Here is a 27,997-nt window from a genome sequence, read left to right as displayed (position 1 = left end):
AAATCTCTTCACAGTACGATAATGCTTCAGTTTTTGTTAAATATCTAATGTTTTCATACCTTGTCATACGGCACTACACTATCTGATGATTTTCATCAGCATAGAGATCCTTTCTGTTTCCCATATTGCTTGAAACCTGTGGCTTGCTTAATAATGTGGAACATCCTTCTTAAGTAGATTTCCTTTAATTGAGTTCACCAGACAAACTTATCAACCAGCTCTCTGAAATTAATTATAGTGATTCAAAGAGCCCTGACACACAATACCGTCTATAAATTTAATAACACAATAAAATTTTGTATATTTATGACACTTAAATCCAATTTGCATAATAATTTGGAACATGGTGTAATTGAATACACCATGTATTCAATTACATAATTGAATACACCATGTATTCAATTACATGGTGTAAGCCTTTCTTACGGTGGCCGCCGTACTTTCTGCTTTAATTCAAGGTTATGTAAGGTTTTTCCATGAATGTTAATATCTCCTTGTGAAATATCTGGCATTTTATATATTTTTCTTTTGTATAGAAAGGCACAACAAACCTATGATATTAACAGAAACTTCCATAAGTAGAAAAAAAATAAAAATACATCCAAACTATTTGGACTATTTCTGAGTTATTACCGTGGGGTAATAAGTCATCTGACAGTTTTGATTGTGTCTCTGTTGTGTTCGTAGTCTGAATGGTTTAAAGGGTCGTTTTCATGTGCAGCTCCATCTCAACCTTAACAGACATAAACATGCAGTGAATAAATCGAGTTTGAATCAGTTTTTTGCACCAAAGAGTTAATAATGATAAATACGTTTTATTATTATAAAACACGGCAAACTAATGATGGTAAAGGACCGCACTGGGTTAACTTGGGGAATCTCATCTGTCCATGTATCAATCAACTCCAGGCCACTTCTTTGTTCTGTCACAATTATCAATTTATTCCATTTTGATTATCATGCTCCAAACTTTACAAGGACTGACCGCCCCGATCACCGCTTCCTCATACACACAAAGCCAGCAGGTCAGTGACCTTCCCATTCATACCTGGTGACGTCACACCCACATCGACACGCAGTTTTACACCTGTTTTTAAAGTGCTATATAAATAAATTTGACATTGACAAATAGTTTGGATGTATTTTTATTTCTTTCCTACTTATGGAAAGTTTCTGTTTATATCACAGCTTTGTTGTGCCTTTCTATACTAAATAAGATATGAAACATCAGATATTTCACAAAGAGATATTAACGTTCATAGAAAAACCTTACATAACCTTGTATTAAAGCTAAAAGTATGGCGGCCCCGTGAGAATGACTTACAGTGTTCAATTATGCCGCATTAACTGATCAGTATTATTGCGAGGAAACACAAAAAAAAATAATTTCCCCATGTCCCCTCAAAGTCTCCGTACTCATCTTCTACTTTCAGCATATAGTGAAATTTTTAACAAATATGAACATAAAAAAGTTACATACTGCACCTTTAAAAATACATATTTGAGTACCCTTACACTACATCGTAAAGAGACTGAATAAAGTGATTAAAAAATTCTACAAACATTTTGTAGTCTTCATTGAGTTTTCTATTCATGATTACTTGAACCAGGGGTGTACATATAGATTTTTTTTAAAACTGTAGTTAATAGAACTGAAAATTTAACAGGCCATTGTGAAGTGAAATGAAATACAAAAAAAAAAAATCAGCTACTTTAGGCACCAAACTTTGAACACATCTATCCCATTTAAGAGTAGCTTTCCATAAATTCTAATTCCCATTGAAGTTTTAGACTTTCTTCAGCCTTTTAACAGCTTCTTATGGCAACGCAATGGCTTTTATCAAAAAACAAACTGGCAAGGCTAAGTATCTATATTTTGATTGAAAAAGTGATTCTAGAATGTGAGACTTCTGCTGGTGATGTTGCTAAAGAGGCAAACTCCATTATTACCTCTATTACTTCTCTCTCACAAAGCTAGAAGTAGGGAGACATGGGGGAAAGCAGGCTGATTGTGATTGATGGTTTCCCATTAGGAAATCTGTTATCGCTCCAGCTGGGGGGAACGACTACTGAGTTGTAACACAACATATTACCCGAGTGTCTCTCCAAAGCCTCAGCGGAGAGCCACTGAAATAAAATATAGACCCTTTCTCCAAGATCCTCATTTTAAGCTCAGCTTTTATCTTGTCATTGTTATTTGGTGTGCATTCCAATTCAATAGTCACACGATTGATATTAAACATAACATGTGCAAAAGATAAGTTTGTCTTGCTCTGATTGTGGAAAGATTCATCGTAGCTTGGGTCAAATTTTCCCCTCCTCACTTTTTGAGTTTTTCCTTTCTGATACATGTCAGAATGATTGATTGGATCCAGAAGAAACTGTCCTGCATTACCACAACAAATGACCTGAAACTTGCTCGGAGACCTTGGCCAGTAAAAAAGATCAATACTTCACCATTAAAATCAATCAAAAGAGAGGTTGGACATAGGCTGTCAGAGGTGAGACCCTCCAGCCACTTGGGCATTAAACCTGACAACTGCAGTACAAGAGTAATCAATATCTGGTGGTACACAGATCATTTGTGGTAATCTGTTAAGCAGTGACAAAAGTCTTCAGGAGTAGCGTTTTATGTTGTGACACAATTTAACAAGGTTTTATTTCAGCTTAGACAGTCATCTTAGAGATAAACTAAAGTTGAACCATTATAGTTTCTAGCTAAGACCAGGCTCATTCTATTTAACTTGCCCTGAGAGGTTTCTGTGCCTTTGAGAAGCTATTTGTGAAAACTATGTGAAGGCAGTCTCCATCCATCTAGTCGATTACACATGCTTATCCTTAGTGGGGTTACGAGGGTTGCTGGTGCCTTTCTCCAGCAGTCAATGAGTGAGAGGCGGGGTCACCCTGGACAGATCACTAGATCATCACAGGGCAAGACAGAGACAAACAATCATGCACACACACTCACACCTAAAGAGAATTTAGAGAGACCAATTAACCTGACATGTGGAACCCGCACATGCAAACATGCAAAAAGATTCCATGCCAGGATTTCAACGCAGGACCTTCTTGTTCAAAGGCAAAAGTGCTACCAACTGCATCATTGCTCTGCCCGTGACAGCAGTGTATGATTTACCAGTAGCAGATCTGACATACCTTTGACAAACTTATTTTTAACAAATGCTTTAGATACAAATTGGTGGAATTTCCAAAATAAACACAGTACAATATAATAATTCTTTTTTCTCTGAGCAGGACCCACCCAAGGCATAGGCAAACATAAGCGGCTGCTTAAAGCCCCAGAGCCACTAGGGGCCCCGTATGTGGAGCTGATTTTTTTTTTTTTTTAAGATTTCAATGTGAGTATATTAATAAAAACACACAATTTCATTATAAAGTTGTAACTTTTTGGACAATAATATATATTTCATCTTGTAGAAATCATTGTTTAGACAGGCAAAAAAAAAAAATAAGTTGCTCTTGGGGTCCCCCTGGTGGCCGCCGGAGGTCATGCTTCACCGGTAATATGAGGCGCTATGGAAACTGCAGTGCACATCCAAACCTCCAAAGCGCCGGCCTGTTGAAGATACATTAGCAAAACAATATATAAAAAAGGACTTATCCTTTAGGGACAGAAAAAAGAAAGAGCAAAACTTTAATAAAGCCAAGATAAATTTATGCTTACTTGTGTCTTAGTAATGTAATATTTATGAGAAAGATTTGCGTATGCTAATAGAAAATTAGCTTGATAGCGACCTTGAATTATTTGGTTCAACAGTCAAACATTTATGTTAGGGTCGTTGTATTTCGGTGAGACTGATTTTTAACTTTAAATGAGTTGATTCTCCTGGCTGGCTCCATATTATTCTGGAGTATTTTTGGCTTCAAAATGGTGTGTTTGGTATTTTTTGATAACAATAATTAAAACTTCTCCATGTTTGACATTATCTAGCAAAATGTTTTTACATGAGGCTACATGGCTACTGCATTAATAAATCAATGAACTACCCCAAGTTGTAGTTGGTGATATGTTGTTTGCTGCTCACAACATAATTAATGCTGAGCATGATCATTTATGTGGCTAAAACAAACATTACATTTACATCAACTTCTAAGTTACATGAAATTCCTAATATTAAAATTATTTGAAGGCACAGAATCAGCCCAGTACTGGCTCACATTCTCAGGTGAGAATGACTCATCTGGTATAAATTACATTTTTAGCTATTAGAATTATACCTAAGAGAAGATAATTTAATCAAAGTATGTCATGAATATGCGTGTATGTATTACATCTTAAATAGGGTTGTGCCGATTGGTGAGAAATCTTCAAATCTAACTCTAACCCTAATCCTATAAATCGATTCTGATTTTGACCGATACCATTTTTTTTTGTCTGAAATGTCACTAAATATAGTAAGAAAGTCACTGAGTTGGGTCTACAAACAATGCTCATTAAATTTTTTTGCACAAAATCATTCTTGCATAATGAAATTTTAGGTTTGTTTGGATTATTGGGTCAAACAGCTACAGAGAGGAACAACCTACAATTTATGTATTTAGGATGCAGCAGACTATCACTATAGGAACACCCTACTGCTGTAACATTGTCTTTCCCCCAAAGTATTATTTTCACAAGAGATCCCCCATCTTCCTCTAGGTTTAGGGCACTTCCAGTCTTTCCTTGAGAACCTTGTCTAATCGGTTCCTCTCAGTAATTTAATCTGCGCCTCCAGCAGACATTACAGAAGCTAGCTGATGTCACCACAGAGTCATCAAAATCTTAAAGAGATCCATGATAGACTTTATTAGATAAATATTTATTTTATATGTAAAAACAATACAGTAATAATGCTGTAGATTGCTTTGTACTTATAAATTTTAATAAAATATTGTCAAGTGAAGTCAAATCAAAGTTATTTATATAGCACTTTACAACAGTCTCAGCTGACCAAAGTGCTTCACAACAAACATCACAGGTAGATAAATGAAAAATGGAAATAAAATTAGTACAAGTTTAGTAAAACTAATAAGACAAATATAAAATTAGCAGAGATACCAAAAGCTAATAACATCAATAAAAACCAAACAATTTAAAATTTAGCTGCAACAATTATCAACCATCCTTTACCTTTTCTCTTTGATTGGTCTTGAAGGCCAGGGAGAATAGATGAGTTTTCAGGCTGGACTTGAACTGACCTGCTGACTGAGAAAGCTTAACAGACAGAGGAAGACTGTTCCACAGTCTGGGTGCCGCCACAGAGAAGGCTCTGTCCCCTCTAGTTTTTAGCCTAGTTTTAGGGACATACAATCAAAGCTGGTCAGTTGACTTTAGGGCTCTGGGTGGAGTGTAGGGCTGCAAGAGCTCACTGAAGTACGAAGGGCCCATGGAGTTTAAACACTTAAAAATAATCAATAAAACCTTAAATTTATCCTAAAAGCAATAGGGAGCCAGGGAAGGGTGCGCAAAACTGGGGTAATAGATTCAAGCCTCCTTGTTTTGGTCACCAGACAGGCTGCAGCATTTTGTACGCTCTGCAGTCGCTGCAGGGAGCTCTGGTCCAACCCTAAGTACAAAGAGTTACAATAATCTAAACGTGATGTAATAAATGCATGGATAGTCATCTCAAAGACAGGCAGAGGAAGATTTTATCCTACCAAGGGTCTTCAGTTGAAAGAAACTGGTTTTGATAACAGTGCTAATACACTTATCAAATTTCAACATAGGATCAACAATCACTGTCATGTCCAAGCAGGGGACTGCATTGACCAAACACTAAAATCTTTTTTAGACACTAAAAATACACGGACTTAGCGGCGAACAGCTAAAGTAGCATAGCTCACATAAACATTAGCTCCCGCTAACAGAAACATATGAGGAGGGCAGAGTACCAGACATATAAAACGCAATCTGAAATTATTCATAATTACTCCATGTCTCATTATAATCGGAGAGCAAAGCCTGCAGGTGTAACTTCTACTTACTTCAGAGGACAGACCACCGGGACGCGCCGTCTTGCTTCTTGGTTTGCCTGCCTATTTTTCTGGCCAGCGAACCATTCCGCACCCAGTGGTCGTTTTTCAGACCACTTGGTCTCCTTTACTGCTCAAAAATGCACAATATGTCTATAAATAATTTTGGAATATTATAAGAAAATGCTGAGATAGGGGCTGCACAGTGGCGCAGTTGGTAGCACTGTTGCCTTGCAGCAAGAAAGTCCTGGGTTTGATTCCCGGCCGGGGTCTTTCTACACGGAGTTTGCATGTTCTCCCTGTGTATGGTTTGTTCTCTCTGGGTACTCTGGCTTCCTCCCACAGTCCAAAAACATGACAGTTAATTGGTCTCTCTAAATTCTCCCTAGGTGTGAGTGTGTGTATGCATGGTTGTGTGTGCTGTCTGATTCTGTGTTGCCCTGTGACAGACTGGTGACCTGTCCAGGTGAACCCTGCCTCTCGCCCAGAACGTTAGCTGGAGATAGGCACCAGCACCTCCCGACCCCTCTAAGGGACAAGGGTGTAAGAAAATGGATGGATGGAAGTCCTGAGGTTTACCGTTTTCCACCGAACTAACATTTGCCACTTCGGCTCAAGCACAGTGAGAAACGTTTAGAGGATAAAAACACTAGACTCAGAGCAAAATTCAGATGACCCAGCATTCTACTAGCATATAAACGCACCATCTACACACAAATCTGGGAGCGCCGGAAGCGTGAAATGAGTCTCAAAAATACTTGTGCACTCGTAATCCGATCTGTGCGTAAATGCAGTTTTGTGTGTGTGTATGTGGCAACTCGTGTAATTTTTCAACATTTCTATGCATAGGATAAGGTTTATTTTATTTTTACGGTTTACAAATCATGTTTCACAGAAACAACTATCCAAAGTTACACACAAAGATGCTTACACGAGTTACAAATCCAGTATTACACACACACAAATATTTTTACACATGCACAGATACTTTTACACATGCACAGATATTTTGAGACTATTTTCTCTCCATAGAATGCTGTCCTAGAATTACAGAAAAACTCCCATTTGAAAGATAGGACCGGAACCAGTTTAGTGCTGTACATTGAATACCAACAAGTGACTCCAAATGGGTCAAAAAATGCTGTGATCCACAGTGTCAAAAGGTGCAGATATATATAAAAGTAAAAGAACTGCTGATTTACCCTCATCAACAGTTAAAAGATCGTTGAAAACTTTTAAAAGGGCAGTTTCAGCGATGTGCAGCAATTTAAAACCAGACTGACATTTTTCACAAATTTCATTCAAGTCAAGATAAGTCTGCAGTTGGACATCAGCAACTTTCTCTAAAACTTTAGACATAAATGGCAATTTAGAAATAGTTCTGAAGTTAGATAAGACATTGGAATTGAGGTTACCCTTTTTAATGAGTGGACGGACCACCGCATGCTTCAGAGTGGTAGGAAAACATCCAGACATCAGAGAAGCATTTACCATATCATAGCAATACATGGACCAATACAGTCAAATACATCTATAAACAAGTGACTGGCACTGCTGTCCAGAGGGCATGAAGAAGGCTTTAACTTTTTAACAATTTTAGTCAACTCATTAAGGGACACAGGCTCAAAACTTTCAAAGGTTGCATTGCAAACTGGTGGAGCCACTGGATCCACTCTAGAAAGAGGTGACAATCTAAGATCAGAAATTTTGTTTCTGAAAAATGTCAGGAAGTCTTCACAGAGAATGGATGAAGGCATAGCAACATTTCTGTCACAGGGACAAGTTAGAGATAGGCGGTGGACATTGAGTCTGAATGGACAATGTTCCGTGCCTCCATTGTCAAGGCAGAGCTGTGACCGCAAGGTTGTTGGTGCCTGTCGCTGTGGAAACCCTTGAACTCGTTGGTGGACGCCTTTGGTGAGGGATGCTGTCAGGCTGAAGAAGAAGTTCTATCAAGCCTTTTTGGCCTGCGAGACCCCACAAGCAGTTGATGGGTACTGGCAATCCAAACTCCATGAGGCTTACGTGGTTGCTGGGGAAAAACTTGGGTGTGGGAGGAGTTTGGAGAGGCCATGGAGAAAGACATTCACATGGCTTCAAGGCGATTCTGGTCAGATTCAGGGGGGAAAATGTTAAAACTCAGATCCTTCTCTGTATAACTACTTAATGTTGTATACTTTACAGTACCGATATTGTCAACATCGGTTTCACTGCATGTTTACTTGTTGAAGGATTTAATAAACATTGAAAATTGAAAAAAAAAGAAAAGAAATAATTTGCAAGTATTGGCAAAGCTCAATGTAAGATGGCAGAGGGTTGTTGTCAGAAACCCCCGACAGTAACTAAAAAAGTTACTTTTATTGTAACTTAGTTACTTTCCAAATCAAGTAATCGGTAGTCTAACTAAGTTACTTTTTCAAGGTGTAATTAATAATCCAATTAAAGTTACTTTTTCAAAGTAACTATGCCATCACTGGTGTCTGGCCTCTCCCTTAGAGATAGGGTGAGAAGCTTGGTCATCCAGAAGTGACTCAGAGTAGAGCCGCTGCTCCTTCACATCGAGAGGAGCCAGTTGAGGTGGCTCGGGCATCTGGCTAGCATGCCTCCTGGACAGCATGTAATAAATAATTGTTGCTTGAAATAATTTTACAAACTATTGAATTGGTTGGATTCATTTTTTCACAACTCATGAATTTTTAATTCAAGTCTGTGACTTTTACTCTTGAGGTTGGATTTAAGTGTTTTTGAATATAGTGACACTTTTACTTTGTTTGACAGGTAAAACTAAAAATAAATAGGAGAGATATGTCTTCCTCATAGTATCATACCATTAGGGGCCTTAAGCCTTTTGTTAGTGTAGTCCAAGCAAGTGCAGCTATCAGCCGCTCAAATGTTTAGGCTTACAGTAATCCATCCATCTTCAGCTTCTGGGAAAGTTACAGTTAAGAAATATGCACAACTAAGCTGAAAACAATCTTCCCCAGCCCCCAGGTTTTGATTCAAGGTCTTTTATTTTAATAGAAAGGAGGGGGCTTGAAATGGGGACAATGGCAATGAGGTGCTCTAACTTCACTAACTACTTAAGTTAGATTTGGAGCACAAGACTTTGGCTGGCTAGGGCTACTCTGTTTTTTGATGAGGGAAGACCCCAGTTCTCCAGTGACGCCTCTCGGTCGTTTCTGGCCCAGCAGGTGTAGTAGACACTGGGATGATAGACTCAGGAATGGAGTGGAGGAAGTTTGGGAGGTGGGATCTATTGAAGTCGAGAACCCACAGTAGTAGAGTCTTTGGCGGTGGAATATTGGGCCTTGCAGGCAAGGTGGGTACCTTCACGTTCCCCTCCCCTGCTTTGATTGGTCTCATTCTTTACCCTAAAGTGTTCAGGGCCATTAAAAAAAACAGAGCTTCCAGCAAATAAGATGCAAAAGGGGAGTAGTATTATGATTTATACTCCATTAGGCACAATATTGTCATTTGAGACAGTATATTGTTTATATGACATCCCTTTTCAGATGCTGGGAAACTCATAGCTACCTAGGAATGGTGCAGAATGAAGTCCAAAATGATTGATCCTGCTGGCAGATTCAAGTTCACAGTAATGTCAATAAACATTTCTCTTCTTATTGTTGATAGGGATATAAATCATGTTTGACATAACATCTTGTCATAAAATGATTTTTTTTTCTTTTTGCAAAGTTTATTCTGACTCGAAATCAAACTTCTTGATTGAGTGAAAATCCCTTTTAAATTCAAATCTGCCAGGAATGTGAAAAGTTTTGAGCTTAACTGTAAGTATGGTGATGGTGGCAGTGGTGGTTTCTGATATGAGCGATGAGGGCAACCGTCCAGAGGTGCCACCTCAACCAGAACCTTCAACCAGAAGGTTCTGAATTTCAACTGTGACTAATGTCCCATCTCACCTTCCCCTCCCCCCACCTTCCACTAACCTAGGACTGCCTCTGTATGGTGGTGAATGACTCCAATCTGATTTTTCCTGCAGTGTGTGAAAGCCTCTCAACCTTGCCTCCTGACCCTCATTCTGTGAGAGAAGATAATTGCTTGTCAGGAATAAATAGAGAGATTAATGAATTCATTAGTGCTGGGAAGTTTACCTTTTCAGAACAGCACTTACAGCTGTGACACATCACGCCTATTGTTTTACCATCTATTTAGCCTTGAACAATAATATTCACATAACAAATTGCCTCCTGCACTCATGTAAAGCACCCAGAAACTGTCCTTATCTTTGAATTTAGCACTAATCCAGACAAAAGCTTTTTAAGTCCAGCTCCTTCATCATAATTACTTTTGTGAGATCTTGTGCCTGTTTGAGGTAGAACAAGACAAGGCACATTAATCTACATTAGCAGTAAATACTCAACCACTTGATGTATGCAAATGTTACTATTGCGCCAGAACTTGAGCAGCTTTTATTGCAAATATGTAATAATGCATAAAGACTGTAGAGAACTTCTCGTTTTTTCAAAATTTCTTGCAGATACACCACTGTCATCACCAGGTGGTGCAGCCTCAGAGCCACTTGCTAAGCTGCTAATACCCACTTTATGAGAATCACCTAGAATTATAACTAAGCTGCATGTCCCTCAAAGGAGTTAATTCAGGTTTACCAGTAGTAAAATGACAAGTAAATGGAAAAATACAAATACATATAGACTGTACAGTAAGGCAATATTTACAACTTAAGGAAAAATACTATAGTTATTAAAAATGGTTAAAGAATGTACAAAATTCCCATTTATTTTGTGCATAAACTACAGTCTACAAGGAATTGAAAAACTGCAAATGACAACAAGGATGTAAACATGTGTTTGAGTTCAATAGGACCAGTGATGATAATAAAATCCTACAACTGTTGGGATGAAGGACCTGTGACAACACTCCATGCAACTAGGATACAGTAGGAGCTCTTCAGTTCTGCAACAGTGTCATGTATGGCATGGGGGAGGGTTAGAGTTATGACATGATGGCACTCTGACAGCTAAAGGAGGAACAGTTTATCCTGCTGTCGCTCTCATCCTTACTGATAATTTTGCCTTTGAGTTATTTTTAGTCACAGTTTTTACAGTTATATTCACATTATTGACATCATAACTGGATTACTTCTAACCTAAGTACTGTGGGATTTTCTTACTTTTATTAAGCCCGAGCAGTTAAGCGCTGCAAAGGCCTATTGTAATTGTAGTGTTTCTTATTCTTATGCTTCCGTCAAATGAATCGGCATTTTGGGGGCTTTATCAAGTCTGTGTGAAAATTACGTAATTTAAGGACGAAACGGCTCAACAGTGCCACCTGGCATCTTTCAAAAAACCCTCCACATTGCCCGTAGTTTATCATAGAGACATGAAATTTGGTTCACCTGTAGAGCTCCTCAAGATGCACAGAAAATTCAATTAATGTCATAGTGCAAGTCAAACAGGTGGTCGGCCATTTTGTATTGAAGTTCCGATTTTGACCCCATTTTGACCGTTTACAGCCTTCGCATTTGATCGAACTCCTCCTAGGGATTTCGATCGATCGGCTTCAAACTTGGTCAGATTGTTCATATGTCATAGCCGATTAAAAGTTATCAAAATGGTGAGTTTTCGTGCATGCTGAAAGGGTGTTACCAGGGGTCAAAGTTCACCTACTTGCCATGAAACAGGAAACTGTTGTATCTCCTACACAAAACTTACTTTCAGTGAGTACCAAACTTTCAGTGATTGATCATCATTGGGGCCCTACAATACCAAATGGTCAAATGATAACATCACTTAAGCCACGCCCCATGAACAGAAAGTGTCATGTTTTACTTTGAATGGTCTCTATCTGACCCCTTTGACTTAATCAACATTAAACTGTGTGCAGACACAGAAAACATGTTGGTGTGACTGGGTGTCCAACACCAATGGATTTTGGTGGAGCAGGTGGGTGTGGCGAAGTAACCTGTAGAGCCAAACGTATGGCCACGGCCATACGTTTGGCTCTAAATGCCACAGTTTTGAGCCGAGCTGCACCAAACTCACTGGAATCGATCCTTATCCATCCGAGACAGGAACCCACAACAATCTTTGGCGTGCGTGGCCTAATTTCTCTACAGCGCCTCCTCAAATATTTTAAATGATCAGCCCCAAGCCATGGTTTAACCCAGAATTATAAAACTTAGTACACATCTGAATCTTGTCAGGACCAACAAAAAAAGTCTCTTGGAGCCATGCTCCCAACAGGAAGTCGGCCATTTTGGATCAAAGCCGCCATCATGTCCATTTTATTGACGTCGTATCTGATCAAACGCGTCCTACAGCTTTTTATGTGCAGACTTCAAAATCACTTAGCACAGTTTTGAGGCATAGTAGGTCAAAAGTTATCCTACAATTTTTTATACATCAAAGCATGTGGGTGTGGCTAAGTGTCAAACTTTGACTATTCGCCATGAAAGATCAAGGTGCAATAACTTCCACAGGTCAGATGTAGGTCAGAGCTACATCAGACTTTCCATGTCTCATTACAGACCAACCCTGATCACATTCACATGGTCAACTCTTGTCAGTTCTGTCTTTTCCAGAAGCTGACAATCTGTCCCATTCTAGCCGCCTTCTTCTGATGGAAGACACCTAAATATCTCCAGAACAGGAGGAGTGAGACCTGGAGAGATGGTATGATAAACCAAACAATGAAAAATATGGCTAAAGTTACATTTTGATTTAAGCAATCAGAATTTCAGGTAACTGGAACAGATCTCTCCTGACAATTGGTTGTTAAAGCTCAATACAAAGCTCAGTAAAACTCTCTACTGAAAGTATACCCTTTGGGCCACATCAACATCTTGGGGTCATTCCTGAAATACAGTGTACATTTAATACTAACCTAAATCTAAGAACTATATATATTAGGAAACTTCTCACTTCTTCAGAATAAGACTTTCTTAGGAAAATAAATAAATAAATTAAGGGTTGTATTAACTGATCTTTCAAATTAGAACCAGAAAATTTAATTTCCAATTTAATTATTAAAACTAAACTAAAATTATTCTGCAATTTTGAAGCATTATAGAACCAAGTAGCACTTAGGAAATACATTGCTTTAAGTGAAAGAAGGAATACAAGCAAATGAACATAAATAAGTAAATAAATTAGCACTATAAGTAAGGAAATAGCTATAATAAGTGATGTTGACAAATATGTTGGAAGGTACATAAGATCAACTTGTGGAATCATTTAAAGTATACAAGAAGAGTTAACATCTTCTAACTGGGAAAACGAAACATTTTAAAAGAGGAACAAATTTAGCAATTCCTTAATAAATTTGATTAACATTTTCAGGAGTAAAAATGAAACTGAAGCTTTGTTGTCATAGGCATAACTCTGCCTATGACAATCAATCAATCAATCAATCAAATTTTATTTGTGTAGCACATTTCAGCAGCAAGGCATTTCAAAGTGCTTTACATCATTACAAACACAGAAACACAATGCAACATAGAATCAATAATCAAAACACAGCATTAAGTCAGGTTAAATTTGTAATTGATTACATTTCAAATACAATTCTAAACAGGTGGGTTTTCAGTTGAGATTTAAAAGAAGTCAGTGTTTCAGCTGTTTTACAGTTTTCTGGAAGTTTGTTCCAAAGTTGTGGTGCATAGATGCTGAAAGCTGCTTCTCCTTGTTTGGTTCTGGTTCTGGGGATGCAGAGCAGACCAGAACCGGAAGACCTGAGAGGTCTGGAAGGTTGATACAATAAAAGCATATCTTTAATGTATTGTGGTGCTAAGCCGTTCAGTGATTTGTAAACTAACAACAGTATTTTGAAGTCTATTCTTTGAGCTACAGGGAGCCAGTGGAGGGGCTTTAGAACTGGTGTTATGTGCTCTATCTTCCTGGTTTTAGTGAGGACGCGAGCAGCAGGATTCTGGATCAGCTGCAGCTGTTTAATTGATTTGTTGGACAGACCTGTGAAGACGCTGTTGCAAAAATCAATGCGACTAAAGATGAACGCATGGACGAGTTTCTCTAGATCTTGCTGAGACATTAGTCCTTTAATCCTGGAAATGTTCTTCAGGTGATAGAAGGCCAACTTTGTGACTGTCTTTATGTGGCTCTGGAGGTTCAGGTCAGAGTCCATCACTACTCCCAGGTTTCGGGCTGATCGCTGGTTTTCAGTTGTAATAACTGAAGCTGTGCATTGACTCTAGATCTATAACTCTAGATCGTTCCTCTTTAGGTCCAAAAATAATAACTTCAGTTTTGTTTCTGTTCAGCTGGAGAAAGTTTTGGCACATCCACACATTTATCTGTTCTAAGCATCTGTTCAGTGATTGGATGGGCTCTGAGTCACCTGGTGACATCGTAATGTAGAGCTGTGTGTCATCTGCATAGTTATGGTAGCTAATATTATTTCCTGTTATAACCTGAGCTAGTGGGAGCATATAAATATTGAATAAGAGGGGCCCTAGGATTGAACCTTGGGGTACCCCACATGTGACCTTTGACCTCTTTGATGAGAAGTTTTCAATTGAAACAAAGAAATCCCTGTTCCTTATGTAGGATTTAAACCAGTTAAGCACTGGACCGGAGAGTCCGACCCAACTCTCCAGTCGATTTAGTAATATGTCATGGTCAACAGTGTCAAAAACTGCACTGAGGTCCAACAGAACCAGCACTGTGGTTCTGCCACAGTCCGTATTTATATGGATGTCATTGAACACTTTTACGAGGGCGGTCTCTGTGCTGTGGTGAGCACGAAAACCAGACTGGAAGGAGTCAAAGCGGTTGGTTATCGTTAGGAAGCTATTTAATTGTTTACACACAGCTTTTTCAATAACTTTGCTGATGAATGGGAGGTTGGAGATCGGCCTGTAATTCTGCATTAGTGATTTGTCCAGATTGTTCTTTTTTATCAGTGGTTTGATTACTGCTGTTTTCAAAGCCTGGGGGAAAACGCCTGATGAAAGCGATGAGTTTACTATTTGGATCAGATCAGCAGCAATAACAGGCAGGACTTTCTTAAAGAAATGTGTGGGTAGGACATCCAGACAGCAGGAACTGGAGCTTATTGACTTATAATTTCCTGTAGGGTTTTATAATTAAGTAGTTCAAATTGGGTCATTTTTCCTGTATTTGTTTTGTTTGGGCACAGCATTGGTACTGACTTTATAGTGAATGTACAGATTAATGCTCTGATTTTTTGAATTTTCTCTGAAAAGAAGCTGGAAAACTGGTTGTAGGCAGCAATACATTGGAATTCAGGCGGTAACGTCACAGGAGGGTTTGTGATTCTGTCAACTGTTGCAAATAAAGCTCGAGCATTGTTAATGTTTTTGTTTATGACATCTGCAAAGAAAGCCTCTCTTGCATGTTTTAGTGTTAAATGATAGTAACATAGTCTTTCTTTATAGATGTCACAATGAACGTGGAGTTGAGTTTTACGCCATTTTCGTTCTGCTCTACGGCAGAGTTGTCTTGCAGATCTAACTGTTTGTGCATTTCTCCATGGAGATTTCTTTTTACCAGACAAAACCTTCATTTTAATTGGGGCAATGGAATCAATAATATCTGAGACTTTAGACTGAAAATCATTTACCAACTTATCTACATCATTACAGCTTAAGGGTGAGGAAGAAGAGTAGATTTGATTAAAAGTTTCTGCTGTGTTTTCAGTGAGAGAACGTTTTGTGATGGTTGCTGTTTGTCCAAGTGGGTTAAAAGATAAAGAACTTTCAAAGATAACAGCAAAGTGATCCGAAAGGACGACATCAGTTACAGAGACATTGGAAATATTCACACCCTTACTGATAACCAGGTCCAGTGTGTGTCCTTGAGTGTGTGTTGCTTGTTTGACATGTTGTGTTGGACCAAAAGTCTCTAAAATATTAGCGAGCTTTTTTGCCCCTCTGTCTTGGGGGTTGTCAACATGAATGTTGAAATCACCAACAATTATTAAACAATCATAATCAATACATATGAGATATAGAAGTTCATTCAAGTCAGTAAAGAAATTTTCCACAAAAGTTGGAGTTTTGTATAGAGTTACTGTCAAAGTTCGTTTGCGGCCTTTAACCTCAATTCCAAGATACTCAAAAGAGGTGAAGTGACCCAAAGAGATTTTACTACAATTTATGGTATTCTTAAATATTGAAGCCACGCCTCCTCCTTTTTTGTGTTTTCTATTCTCACTGAAGAAATTGTAGTTAGGAGGCGCAGATTCAATTAGTACGATCGGTTCATTATTATCATTTAACCATGTTTCTGTCAGAAACATAACATCGATATTATGCTCAGTGATGAAATCATTAATTAATGGAGCTTTAGCACAGAGAGATCTGGTATTTAAAAGAGTTTAAGTGACTTGGAGGCCAAGAAATCTTCAGTCTGAGGTTCCTTTAGGCAGGGGAACAGTCTGATGTTTGAATTAGGTCCGCTGTATTTTATGTTTCTGTTTCTTGTCAATTTTCTTGTAGTTATCCAGACAGGTAATGTCCTGTTCTGCAGTACCGAGGGGCCAGACACATTCTGGAGCAAGAAGGGTGTAAAGATAAAGTCTGGACCCCGACCTCAGACCTCAGAAACACAGAGTGATGGATCCTCTGGGACGTTAGAGTCAGGTGGCTTAAATGAAGTGAGGTCTGCTATGTGAGCACTAAGGAGAGACGTCCCAAGTACAACCTGTTGATTCATTCCGTCTGTAAATTTAAGAAACTCCGGTCCAGAAGACATTTCTCCATGTGTATCTTGTGAATCCTGTGAATGAGTGGGTGAGCAGAGAGGGAGGGGAAAAGGAGGAAGGGAAACAGTCGCTCCGTCTCCAGTCGATGTCGTATCAGCTTGTTTATGTTCCTGATAAGGTTTCTTCCTAGTCAGAAATCCTTGAGCCTGTTCTTCTGAAGCGATGATCACGTTGCTGTCCTTGTTGATAAAGTGAAACAGATTTGCAGTGAGCAGCTTTATCCCATGTTTATTAAGATTGCGTCCGCTTCTTCCAAAAAGGTGAAAGCGCTGCCAATAGATCCAGAGGTTATCGATGAAGGTCACTGAGCTGGCAGAGCAGCTTTTAATCAGCCATTTGTTTATCATGTCCAGCCTGGAGTGTTTTTCGTCTCCCCATTGAGGTGATGGAATTGGACCACTGAGAAATAACTTCATTTTCAACGCTCCCATAGTTTTCAGAAGAATATTAAAGTCCTTTTTCAGAATCTCAGATTTCTGCTTTGCCACATCGTTGGCTCCAACATGCACAACTAAGGACTCAATATCTGGCTGATCAGCGGTTAGCGAGAGAACTTTACGAGTTAAATCAGATACAGTGTCACCAGGAAAAGAAATCACTCTTGTTTTCTTGGGATTGCAAACGTGACTGATTCCATTTACTGCCTCGTCTCCAACAATAAGCACTTTTGGCATACCTTTCGTTTTCCTGATAGCCGCTTTGTCCTTTGGAGCTTTGGGGGGTGGATGTGTTAGACTTGCCTCATTGTTGATGTTTGAAAGCGAGGTTTCACTCAGAGGCTCAGGCTGGAGTACAGAAAATCTGTTTTTCAGTGGGATTCCCACAGAGTCAGAATGTTTTGAGGCCCGGTCTGGTCGCTCTGTCCTTGGGAGCGGGGTCGGTGGAACCATTTTGGTTGCAGCTGCTTGTTTGTTTTTCTTTGGTGGAGCAGGTGTTGAGGTTGAAGGTGGGTTTTGGCTCAGAGCCGGCCACGCTGATTCGTCCAGGTGAGGGGTTCTCCCTGTCAGTCGCCTCATCGGATCTGCGGTGTGAGACTTTTGCTTCGGCTTGGCACCCAGAGCGTTCCAGGGTGAGCTGCTTGATGCGAGGCGTACAACCTCTCCGTTGGTTTGAGGAAGAGTTGTCTGATTTCCACAGTTAGCGTTGATTTCAAAGTTCACCTCCAGCTGTTTGATCTTCATTTCTACAACCTGAAGTCGTTGTATAATACTGCTAATGTCCTTGGGGTCGGCCGGAGGCATTTTGTCCTGGTTCAACTTGGAGATGAAGAAAAGTAAGGTAAAAATAAAAGTATGAAAATCCCCCAGTCCTTAGGTTTGTAGTAATCCAGTTATGATGTTGAAAATGTGAATATAACTATAAAAACTGTCACTTTAAAAGTAGCTCAGGCAAAGTTATCAGTAAAGACGGGAGAGAGCAGGACAAGCTGTTCCTCCTTCAGCTGTCACAGATCACAGATCAACTGATAGCAGCAGAGCACACATAAACGAGTCAAATGTGAAACAAAGATGCAATATTATTAGATAATATAAAACTACGTATATACCCATTTCTAATTTAAATCAATAAGCTCTACATAAAAATTGGGTCCAAATAATAGGAAATGCATCCATGACAGATAAAAGTAAAAGCTTCATAACAACAAAATCCTTATTTAGCCTGAAATCAAAATCTGAAATATCTAATATGGTTATTGGCCAGATATTATAGCCTGAAATTGGAAGTATGTTGAGGAAGTATTTTAGTCATAGAATTGAAAACTATACAGGTATAATGTTAACCTAAAGGGCATGTTGCATTACAGGTTAATGCTGACTCACGTCAAACAGAAATTCATCAGCAAATGTCAGAACCAAAGTAGGACAGAGTAACTTAAGCCTTAACATTGGTTGTATCTGCATCATGTAACATTTGATCAGTTCTCGGAATACAAGGATGATAATCATAGGTTATAACCTAAGTCTACTGGCAAATTACAATTTTCTTACTTGAAAAGTATGCAACCCAATTACCTAACAGAACCATTTGCAGCAAAATAATAAAATAAGCTACATTATGCAATTATGTATGGCAAACTCAAAATAATTTTTTCTAAGTTGCACATAAACTAAGCAATAAAAACATGGCGATATGAATTAGATGTGATTAATGTATGTGGTCTAGTTTATCCAAGGTAACAGTAATATTTAATCTGAAGTGTTATTCCCAATAGATTGCTTCCGGCATCAACGATAAGAGCAATATAGTTAAATACACGGAAAACAAAACGAGTTCAATGGAATATTTATATTTCAACACTGACCTTAGTTGTAAGAACATAAAACCTTCTCTTGGTTGCAGGTTTACTTAAGCATAAAAGGAGCAACATCCTGAATATGAGGCATTAACCCTAACAATTCACATCCTCGTGAATTGAATTACAATATAGAGGTGCATGATCTAATCCTTATTACTATAATTACACATTACAACAAATAACAGACAGTTAGATTTTTGGGGAAATCTGGAATATGATGTTTTAATCTTCACTAATTGGTAACCTTGACAGACCAGTGAGTCGATGGCGCCTGGCTCAATGTAAATAAAAGAAAGTGATTTGTGTTTAAGCTTACTGCTATGTTTGATAGTCGTCGGAGCGCCGACTCAGTTTCTGATCACTTGAAATGTTGCAATCTGTACGTATTGTAGGGAATAAACTAAGACAATGAACAAAAAAAACAGTAAAATTGTTAAATTCCGTTAACATAAGGGTGTAGTCATGGTCATAGGGGGGTAATTTGCTAATTAATTGTGTACTAAACTTAATATAGTGTAACAATAATTACACTACTTCGGCACTGTATGGTAGAAATGACTTGCATAATGGAATGACGAAATTACTAGTTATAGCACTGAATTGGACTAAAGGTTGTCCAACGTATCTGGACAAACAATGCACCCACATACGCAAAAATAAATTTCAATGTCACCAAATCTCTTATTTGAAACATCACAGAACAAAAACAAAAAGTTAGAATCTATAACTGCAGATGGGAGTCTTCCAGAGGAAACAGGGGTTTCTGGTCCTATTGCTTCCCTTTTGCTCCTTTCCCTAGGTTCTTTCTTTTGCATGAAAACCCTGGTCAATAAATTTATATAACCTAAACAAAACTCAATCCTGTTTGATGAATATTCCCATAAGACCTGTCTTTCAGAAACTGGAAGCAGGAAGAGCAGATTTGCCAAGAGAACGGCTGAACCTGAGTACTGGTTGAGTGAGCTAAAATACCAATATTTTTTGGGTTGAAAATTTTGATAATGCCTCATATTTGTTGAACCCATCATGAATGTTCTTTAAAGTTATGATCATTACTGCTGAAGTTAATTTGGAAGTTTATTTTTGTTGATGTATTGTTTTCTTATATCTTATGTCTTGGGGTGGAGTCGTGGCTCCTGGACAATCATGTGGACTCTTAAAGAGCAAGACTGTGATAACTGGGGGAATTGACACCATTTTAATGCAAAGGTGATGTCATTATTATGCGTCTACATGGATAATTGATTCTGTAATGACAATGTTTCAAATCTGCCACGTTTGGATATTGTATAAACTGCTTTTCTTTTTAACCAAATTCTTTTATTGGGTTGTCAGAGATTTTTGTACAATTTTGATTTACAGTGTCCCTCTGATGAGTGATAATGGGAAAGGTAGCGTGTCTAGTATTGGTTGTTAATTGTCTATAACATATTTGCCAGTGCATTCCTTGCATAAGTAAAAATAATTCTTGGTGTTCAATGGGGTATTAGGTATGAAAAATGAAGTGACTGGTGGGAGTTTTGTGTAGTGGAGGATATGTAGAGGATGGTAATAATATGACATGAAATATGTTAATTGAAATGTACCATGTATCCATGTACATTTCCATGTATGCTTTTCCATGTATCATGCCACATGGAAAAGCCTTATGCGCAGCTCGCATGCCAGTTATTAATGGGACTTTGAAATCGAATAATGGAGGCATCAAAGATTTGTCTATACAAGTAATGAAGACCTTTTAATTGGAACATAATCTTATGTTTGTATGTATCTTATGTTTTCTCCTACATATAATGTTGTTTTTAAGTTATTTAAGTGCCCAAAGGTCTGTATTATTATTATTGTTATTGTTGTTGTTGTTTTCTTTCAGTAAAATTTTTCCTTTTTACTGAGGAAAAATACTGACCAAGATACTGGTCAGTATTTTCTGTCTTCTCAGGACGACCCAGAGAGATTGGTAGTTCAGGGACCCTTTGTGTGCTGGACTCAGAGACTCATGGACAATGCAGAATGAGTTGGGGGCCCTGAACCAGAACTGTGAGAGGCAGAACAATAAAATCAAAGGAACATCAACCTGGAACAACAATTTACTTCTGCGACCCAAGGACAAGAACTGTGCAACACTACGTTCTCCTGCATCGCTGCTAAGAACTTGTTTAGTGTTATAATTCAAGCCTTGTTCAATTCTTGCCAATGTGACCAATGATGATGTTGGGTGAAAATCATTGCGGATACTGTGGTCCGCAGTTCCATTTGTGCCTGCGGGTGGTTGCCTTTGGGACCATAGGAGAATTTTTTCCCGTGAATGAAAGATGCACAAACAGGGTTTTTCGATCCTATACAGGTGGAACTGTTGGCCATGAGAGAGCAATGCACTGTAATTATACATTCACTGTAAGATAAACTCATTAACAATATATTGAATAAGATTGTAATTGTGTTATCTACATTAACATTTTATCTTCACTGGTTCATAAGTAGACTTCTACCCATACAATTCTCTTTAAGAAAATCATTCCTAATTAGAAAATAAGTGTACTTATTTTAGGGGGGATATGTAGAGGAATATAATTATATTAATAGTTATGTTGTTTGGTGGGTTTGCACTAAGATATGTTTTAACCTAAAAGAAATGTATTGTGTCAAATGGATTGGGATTATGTAAGAGCGGAAATACTCTTTATGGAGTTGTTTTTTACTGAGGAAATCTTGGTGCCATAAAAGGTCAATCTGACTTAGCCTCCCAACTTTCCTGGCGTGCGAAGCCTAAGTGACACTGAAAGAATGTCTGGGAAATAAACTGTTTGGATAGATAAGAATAATAATTGGCTTGTTTTGCACTTTTGAAACGGAGCAGATGTTGGAGGTCAATAGGTCTGAATATTCCCAAAGAAACTCCAATACACATTCATTTAAAAGCTGATGGAATTCTTACGTAAGGACACACGTCAAACACGGGCAGTAATGCTATTGGTCAAAACTTACCAACTTACACCAATGAAAATGAGCCCAAAACAGACTGACTCTAAGAATATGGGGAGGTTTGGGGAGATTTGACTTTGTACTGTAAGATGATCTGTGGAACAGTGTAATAAATCTCCACCCGCCGTGGCCTGCAGCAAAAGGACTCGTCTCTGAGTATTATTTCTTATCTATAAATATAATTAAGAGTTAAGTCCTTTTTCGATCCTACACATCCACCCCTCCAAAGTTCCAAAGGACAAAGCGACCACCAGGAAAATGAAAGGTATGCCAAAAGTGCTTATTGTTGGAGATTAGGCAGTAAATGGAATCAGTCATGTTTGCAATGCCAAGAAAACGAGTGATTTCTTTTCCTGGTGACACTGTATCTGATTGAACTCACAAAGTTCTCTCTCTAACCACTGATCAGCCAAATATAGAGACTTTAGTTGTGCATGTTGAAGCCAATGATCTAGCAAAACAAAAATCTGGGATTCTGAAAAAGAACTTTATCACTCTTTTGAACACTATGGGAAAATTAAAAATGAAGTTATTTCTCAGTGGTCCAATTCTATCACCTCAATGAGGAGACAAAAAAGACTCCAGGCTGCTCATGATAAACAAATGGCTGATTAAAAGCTGCTCTGCCGGGCGTGCCGTGGTGGCGGAGGGGTTAGCGCGACCCACATTCAGAGGCAACGTGTCCTCGACACGGCTGTCGCGGGTTCGACTCCCGGACCCGACGACGTTTACCGCATGTCTTCCCCCCTTTCCTGTCAGCCTACTTTGAAAAAGGGACACTAGAGCCCACAAAAAGACCCCTTGCTGGGCAATTAAAAAAAAAAAAAAAAAAGCTGCTCTGCCAGCTCAGTGACCTTCATTGATAACCTCTGGATCTATTGGCAGCGCTTTCACCTCTTTGGAAGAGGCGGACGCAATCTTAATAAACATGGGATGAAGCTCCTCAATGCAATCCTATCAACAAGGACAACAATGTGATCATCGCTTCAGAAGAACAGGCTCAAGGTCCCACATCGCCATCGATTTTGTCACTGGTTTGCCCCCATCTAAAGGTATGACCACAATATTCACCATCATTGACCATTTTTCTTATCACCTGATTCCCCTCAGAAAACTCCCTACAGCTTTTCAAACAGCCCAGCTCCTCATCAAACATGTTTTCCGGTGGCATGGTTCTCCTCAGGAGATTCTGTCAGACTGCGGACCTCAATTCATTTCACAGGTTTGGAAATGTTTCTGTTCAGCACTCTTCACCAAAGTCTCTTTAACCTCAGGATACCACCCTCAATCCAACAGCCAAACAGAAAGAATGAATCAGGAACTAGAATCCACCCTCCGCTGTTTTACCTCCATCAATCCCTCCGATTGGAGTCAGTTCCTTCCGTGGGTAGAGTATGCTCATAACAGTCATCTTTCTGCAGCTACTGGTTTCTCTCCATTTGAAGTATCCCTAGGTTACCTGCCACCACTACTCTCCTCTGATGAAGATAACATTTCGGTAACATCTGTCCAGCATCACATCCTCCGGTGCAAGAACATCTGGAAGACCACTATCGACGCACTCAATAACACCTCCGTCCAGAACAAACACCTAGCCGACCGGAAAAGGATCCCTGCTCCCACATACACTTCTGGTAAGAAGGTTTGGTTGTCCTCTCACGACATCCCTTTAAAGTCCATGTCCAAGAAACTTTCCCTCAGGTTCATCGGTCCATTTGAAATAGAATCCATCATCAGCCCTTCGGCAGTCCGTCTCCGCCTTCCAGCCTCCCTGCGCATCCATCCCACTTTCCATGTTTCTCAGATCAAACCTATCCAGACCAGCATGCTTTGCCCTTCTTCCGAGCCCCCTCCTCCCGCCCAAGACGTGGATGGACATCCAGCTTACACAGTCGCCTTCATTGTGGACTCCCGTCGGTGAGGTCGCGGCTGGCAGTACCTCATCGACTGGGAGGCCTACGGTCCAGAGGACCGCTCATGGGTCCCTGGTTCTTTTATTATTGACCCTTCTCTTACTGAGAACTATTGTTCTTCGCTCTCGTTTTGTTCGTCTCGGCCGCCAGGTGGCGACCTTTGAGGGGGGGGGGGTTGGGGGGGGTGCTGTTGGGAACCGGGGTTTTTGGTCTTCTTTGTGGGTTTTGTTTTTTCCTGTTCCCCTGCTGCTTCATCCTTCACCCACCAGATGGTGACAGAGGCTGCTCCCCTGGAGGGGCGTGCCTGCGGTTCAGCGCACCTGTGTTTAATCATCCCATTATCCTGGAGCATAAGAGGAGCAGACTGCCAGCACTTCAGTGCCTCAGTGTTTGCCAGTAATGGTACTCTGAGCACCCCCTGAGGTTATAAGTTACATTGTGATCCTTATTGTTATGTGTAGAGTGTTATGGGCTTCCTCCGTCCGACTCTGCTGACTCCCACTCACATGTGATAGGCTTGTCATGTGGGCGGGGGGTTGGTGGAGCGGCAGGACCAGGACCAGAAGAGGATGAGAGTTCAGTGTTGTGTTAGCAGTGAAGCTAACACAACAGTTGAGTGTTTGTTAGAGGCATGAGCTGTAGCCTCAGGAATAGCAGATCGTACTCATTCGAATTAACCCTTTTCAACGCGGAACTACATCTGCGGTGTTGGGGTCATTATAATATCAAGTCGCAACAAACTTCCATGCTGTTATAACATGAAGTGGAATGATTGTTATAATAATAAATCACAATAAAACTGATAAAACAACTATTTCTCAAACCAACGTAAGTTTGTTTATATATGTACTGCACTATTTATAATTAATCGAAGATAATTAGCATTTTGAAGCAAACTTACCACCAACTAGCAACACGTTAGCAGCCTTCGTCCCTTCGGGCTCCTTTGGTGACACATATTTCACTTCCATCCGGTTCTTGTCTAGTTATGTTGTCGTCTAACTCGGAGTATGATGTCACCAGCTTGAATTTACCAAAACTACTTATCATCAAGGCCCTCTCTACTTTTAAGGCAATATTATGCGAGTAAAAATGGCAAATTTGAACAGCGTCTGTTATCTTCTCTGGCTTCATGGCTTTTCTTCTCTTTATGGCGTTTTTCAAAAAAACTGAAAGTGTGCAATACCTCCACCATCTGGTCTGGAGTGTGAACAGGAGCTAATGCCATTCAATGGGCTCTTTGCACCTCAGCTTCCCCTTTCCAGGAAAAGCAGCTCAATCTTTTCCGATCTATTGAAAAAGGCTCTTTACACTGGGTGTTTGCAGGGCTTGTCCAAGGTAACAGTTAATGATGTACATCAATCCAAAGCCCCGACAAGTAATCTAGAAAACGGTTTTAAAATGTTCGCCTCATTATACACAGATACGAAGGTGAGTTTTACTTTCTTTAAACTTTGTGGCTAACATTAGCTTTAGCTTATGATAGACATTTTCCTTGTAAAAATGTGGTATTTAAGTATCTAAACATTTTTCATCCATTCTAACGGACAATTTTTACCTTATGTTCAAGTATATTACGTGTGTTTATTGTCGTTAGTGTCAGAGACCAAGTAACGGGGATTTTACGGTTCAGGCTTTTTGCTTCTGAAGCCTAAGGAACAACAAGCCCATAGCTTAACAGTAGAGCAGCTCTGGTGTCGGAGTTCTAGTTCAGCTGACTCTTCAGGTTCAAAGTTGTTGCTTTTAGAAAAATATGGCCGTGTTCCTTAAGGTCTCCGTGTTACTTCGCTTTATTAGTTTTGCATGCTTCTTGTGAAGCAGCAGTGTGTACAGGCGAATCAGTAGCTCGGCTGTCTGGCTCTGGTCTGCTCTCTTGTTCCCATAAACTCTCTTTCAGGCTGAATATAGAAGTGATTCCATGGAAATAATACAGGAAGCTCCTTTACCTTCTTCTTTAGGCTGAAGAAGTTGATCCGGAGTGAAGTGAAGACTGTAAACTTTGCTGTGCAGCGTTAGCTTTAACTGGTAGCAACGAATATTTACAAACCATCGTCTTCTTAATTCAGGACCGCTTGGAAATCCATGAAAACTTAAAAGCCCATTATATTAGGAAGACAGCAATGTTCATAGTATTGTTTTATTTGCGTCTGAAATAAGACTTTGTCTTTTCTAGCTGTCATGGTAACTCAAAGCGGAAAAAAGAGTTACCATGACAGTTACCATGACAGCCGCATGCGCAACTCATTTGCGCATGCGGTTGTGACGTCAGCGCAGCAGGTGCAAAGAGCCCATAACAGATCTTACATCACACATCTGAAAATAGATTGGGTAAAGTCAGCTTCCGTGTTTTAGTTAAAAATCTGAAAACAAGAGATTATATTGGAGAGATGTAAAACTGAAGATAACTCCTTACATTTAGTGTTAAGGACAAGTATTGTTTTTGTTGTAGCACCTCAAAACTGTCAATGTTTGATATTTTGAGGTATGAACATATTATTTACTTTGTTAAACAACATTACATCAAGTTCCCCTATAAGGACTGTTATTTTTTTATATTCTTTTAGGCATACTTTATTAGCCTAAAGTATACACTGAGATGTAATTTAAAACTGAAATTTCAGTATATTTAGTAGTTTACTTTTATAGTAAGCTCTAAGTACATTTTAAAAAATTCTATTTTGAGCATATTTTTTAAAATATACACGAAATACCTTTAAAAGCATATTGTTCCATTGGTACACTTGAGCAAATACATATTTTGTTCACTTAAAGTATACTTACAAAATAATAAAAATAGTAAAACTAACATACTATATTTTCAAATACATAGTTTGTCATAATTTTGTGTTAATTATGATGGTTATCAAAAAAGATTTCAACAAAAAAAACAAGGTGGCACCATAGAAAATATAAGAAACCGTTCTCCCCTCAGTTCCGGAGTGCAATGATGCCATTTCCAAATATGGTGTTATGGCAGTGGTCTGTCCCCGCCCCTTTCTGCTTGCTGCAGGGAGGAGAAGCACCACTCTGGAACTGAAGGGGGCGCTATTTCCTATATTATCTACCTTTTTCTTTTTTCTTTTGAAATCTTCACTTCACTTTTGAGAAGTGTGGAATTAGTTGCAGCGCGGTCCTCAGCTCTGGACTGTGGACATGCTGTCTGGTTTCAGAGAGCTGCTCAGTATAGAGGAGCAATTATAAGTGTAACCAGGAGCCGCGCAGGAACACGTGTTAAGTGATGGAGCAGAATGATGGAGCTGCTAGCAGCTTGTCTCTCTGAAGAACTGGACAGCAATGGAGAAGAGAGAAATAGTGAAGCTGTTGTCAGCTTTCTGTCAGAGCTGCAGTTTAGTGCCAACAGTGTGAAACACTTGATTTAAGAAATATCTGCTTGTGATGTGAATTTTATTTTTCCTTTGGATTTAAAAATAATAATAACAAAGTTCAGGCAGGGATATTGATTTACATATTTTGACTGCATTACCTAAATCTAAAGGGTTGCACTTTTTTTTTTAAAATAAAGCACCAGAATGTAATTATTTTATATGGCTATTTTTATATTTTTTTTATATGGCTAATCAGCTGAGTCAGATCAGCTGATTAGTGAAATAATCAGCTGATGTGCGTCTTTATCATTATGTTTTGACCAGCAATGAATTTCTATGAGACAAAATGAAATGTCTGGGTTTATTTGAGTCCATCAGAACCAGAACCTGGAGGTTTCTCCATTGCTGAATGTTGCTGCAAACATCAGCAGAGAGTTGAGCACAGCTGCTGCTGCTCTCATCCCACCAGCAATAGTGAGGAACAGAGAATCTTGGAAAAGCTCACTACCTGAGTTAGAACCGAACCTCACATTAACTGGTTATGGAGCGAATTGCCAGTGGGAAAGCAGCTATTGTCATGAAGTGCGGGTGGTGTTGGTGGTGAGGCAGAGGCAGCGGACCCAGGTATGATGAATGATGATAATTTAATTAAGAAAATCACAGTCCAAACAACGAGCAGCAGGAACATGGACACACTGACGACAAAGAAGCTAACATTGACGAGGACCCGACGAGGAACAAGGAACACAGGTGGAGTTAAATACACGGGAGGGTAATCACAGAAC

General features: G+C 39.3%; 2 long non-coding RNA genes across 2 annotated transcripts in view; one reads left to right on the top strand and one right to left on the bottom strand.

Moving 5' to 3' along the window:
* The first annotated feature begins 449 nt into the window (after nucleotides 1-449).
* LOC116723423 (uncharacterized) lies at nucleotides 450-22,110 on the top strand. The gene is made up of 3 exons (XR_004339978.1): nucleotides 450-463; nucleotides 5,555-5,559; nucleotides 21,166-22,110. It is a non-coding gene; the product is annotated as an uncharacterized LOC116723423 (long non-coding RNA).
* Nucleotides 19,799-27,997, bottom strand: part of LOC116723422 (uncharacterized) — a 25,515-nt gene continuing 17,316 nt past the window's right edge. Inside the window, exon 4 of the long non-coding RNA XR_004339977.1 lies at nucleotides 19,799-20,854. This is a non-coding gene — a long non-coding RNA (uncharacterized LOC116723422). The remainder of the gene's footprint in view (nucleotides 20,855-27,997) is intronic.

The sequence above is a fragment of the Xiphophorus hellerii genome, chromosome 7, assembly GCF_003331165.1.
Source record: "Xiphophorus hellerii strain 12219 chromosome 7, Xiphophorus_hellerii-4.1, whole genome shotgun sequence".
Lineage (NCBI taxonomy): Eukaryota > Metazoa > Chordata > Actinopteri > Cyprinodontiformes > Poeciliidae > Xiphophorus > Xiphophorus hellerii.
This window is presented reverse-complemented; position numbering and strand designations above follow the sequence as displayed.